This window comes from Lucilia cuprina, chromosome 2 (genome assembly GCF_022045245.1).
Source record: "Lucilia cuprina isolate Lc7/37 chromosome 2, ASM2204524v1, whole genome shotgun sequence".
Classification (NCBI taxonomy): domain Eukaryota; kingdom Metazoa; phylum Arthropoda; class Insecta; order Diptera; family Calliphoridae; genus Lucilia; species Lucilia cuprina.
In genome coordinates, this window is record NC_060950.1 from 69,140,645 (window position 1) to 69,143,780 (window position 3,136).

Genomic DNA, 3,136 nt, shown 5'->3' on the forward strand with positions numbered 1-3,136 from the left:
AGTTCAGTTCTAGTTCAGTTCTAGTTCAGTTCTAGTTCAGTTCTAGTTCAGTTCTAGTTCAGTTCTAGTTCTGTTCTAGTTCTGTTCTAGTTCGGTTCTAGTTCAGTTCTAGTTCAGTTCTAATTAAGTTCTAGTTTAGTTCTAGTTTAGTTTTAGTTCTGTTCTAGTTCTGTTCTAGTTCTGTTCTAGTTCTGTTCTAGTTCTGTTCTAGTTCTGTTCTAGTTATGTTCTAGTTCTGTTCTAGTTCTGTTCTAGTTCTGTTCTAGTTCTGTTCTAGTTCTGTTCTAGTTCTGTTCTAGTTCTGTTCTAGTTCTGTTCTAGTTCTGTTCTAGTTCTGTTCTAGTTCTGTTCTAGTTCTGTTCTAGTTCTGTTCTAGTTCTGTTCTAGTTCTGTTCTAGTTCTGTTCTAGTTCTGTTCTAGTTCTGTTCTGTTCTAGTTCTGTTCTAGTTCTGTTCTAGTTCTGTTCTAGTTCTGTTCTAGTTCAGTTCTAGTTCAGTTCTAGTTCTGTTCTAGTTCTGTTCTAGTTGTGTTCTAGTTCTGTTCTAGTTCTGTTCTAGTTCTGTTCTAGTTCTGTTCTAGTTCTGTTCTAGTTCTGTTCTAGTTCTATTCTTGTTCTGTTCTAATTCTGTTCTAGTTCTGTTCTAGTTCAAGTTCTGTTCTAGTTCTGTTCTAGGTTTAGTTCTGTTCCAGCTCTGTTCTGGCTCTGTTTTAGATCTGTTCTTGGTTTGTTCATGTTTTGTTCTAGTTATGTTAATGTTCAGTTCTAGTTCTGTTCAAGTTTTGTTCCTGTTCTGTTCTAGTTCAATTCTAGTTCTGTTCTAATTGTGTGTTAGTTCTGTTCTTGTGCTCTTCTAGTTCTATTTTAGTTCTGCTCTATTTTGTGTTGTGTTTGCAAAACATTTTGTTTATTAGCACTATTTTTTATAGTTATTTTGTTTATTAATTTAATAATCTAGATGATTATTTTAAACTTGACAACAAGTGTTTGTTTACCGGCAAACTATTTCAAAAAAATAAAGCTTTATCAATAACAAAAAAATAAATATTCTATATTTATAAATAGTTTAGCAAATTTTAGTGCTAATATGCAGGGGTTCAACAACCCATAAATAAAATGAGTGCACAAGTCCTGGTGGTTATAATACATTAAAGGCAGTAAAGGGATAAATAATTTTATGCAGAAAATAATAGCTCAACAATTATGCAGTTGACTATAAAGTGAAGTAATAGACGGCTATTTCAAAGATAATTTTATTACTTTAAATTTATTACTGTCTGGAAATGATAGTTAGCGAATTTTTTTTAATAAATATTTTAAAGATAAACAAAAAATGGTGATTCACAAAATGGTGTTGTTTAGCATTTGTTGACTTTTCAAAAAATTATTTGGAAGTTAAATGTTAAATAAAAAATAAATACGCGAAAATATATGTATTGCAACAAGTGGAAGATTTTAGTACATAATACTTTATACCAAAATGCAAGCAACCTTGACAGAGGTAGTAAATTGTTAAGGGTATTCATGTATATAGTTTTGATATCAGAGCAACAACCATATATTAATTTAGTCAATCGTATGTAAAATTATTGTTTTTCAACTACACAAATAAATAATAACAATAATAATAAATGAAACGAAAAAAAAGAAACAATTGTATACGTAATAAAACAATTAAACTGATAATACAGACATAAAATACATATTTTTTTTCATACAAGAAGCCAACATGCACGATACTTAACGATTATAAAGAACTATGTATATAGAAATGTATGTAGATATTTAGTGATGTATATGTGTAAGTATATGATTGATGTTACACACATCTAAATATATTTATATATGCTTTTTTAATGTATTTGTATGTTGTTAAATTACTGTTATCAAAACTTATACTTTTTTTGGTATTTTTTCTAAAAAAAAAAATATTAAGAATATCGCAAAATCATTTATACAATAATGATACACTTGAAAAATTTTGTTATAATAATAAATTTGCTTCCGGTAATATTGAAAAACAAATTAAAATAAATATTTATTAAAGATTTTCTTTAATTTTATGTTGTTTAATAAAAATCTAATTTATTAACAATTAAGTTAAATGTGTAAGCTTTCATTTGCTATATCAAACTTTAAAATCCCACCTGAATTGTTAAAGTTATAGTAGTTTTTCTGCAACAGCCTTACAATTAATATTAATCATACGCCACCTTATACAAAAATTAAAATTTAATAAAAATTTACTTAAAAGAAAGAAAAAGGAAAACTTTTATAAAGAACTTTAATAAGAAAATAAAATAGAATTATAAAAAATAGTTTTCTGTAAATTTTTAAACCAGTAACCTGTTTAATTAAACCAATAAAATATACATATTATATGAATTACAAATTTTAATTAATGGAAAATAAAAATATGCAGGAAGTGTGTTATTATTGGCTACATAAAAATTAAGACGTAATAGTTAAATCAGTTAATTAAAAGAAAATATTCCAAACATTTTATAAACAAAATTCTTAATAAATATAAAATTTTAAAAAAATTTCTTCAGTGTATAATTTGCAATATTTCTACTTTTTTACCAAAATAATCTTTTATTTTAGTTTTTTTTACTGATTTGAGTCATAATCTTTATATAGTCATCATTTACTTTTTTCTGTTATTTCTTTTTTAACACTCAAACGAAATCAAATTGATAAGAAATAAAGGACGTTTTTTACTGGATAGGTGGTAGAAGGTGTTGTTATCAAATTCGCTCAAAACACACTACACAAAACAATATACTAAAATTTTAATGCAATACTAAACCCCCTGGATTTTATGATGGGGGTAAGAGAAGAGTTATTTTCGAAGAATTTTTCGATAGTAAAATATTGCAAAACAATTTTATGGAGAATCACTTTTAATTCAAAGTTCAATTAAGTAAGAAAAACAATGTTTTTATACACAGATTCTTGAAATATTCGCGATAAGCTAAATCTCAGTTCTAGTGCAGTTACAGTACGATAAAGGTTCTAGTTCAGTTCTATTTCAGTTCCAGTTTAGTTCTAGTTCAGTTCTAGTTCAGTTCTAGTTCAGTTCTAGTTTAGTTCTAGTTCAGTTCTAGTTCAGTTCTAGTTCAGTTCTAGTTCAGTTCT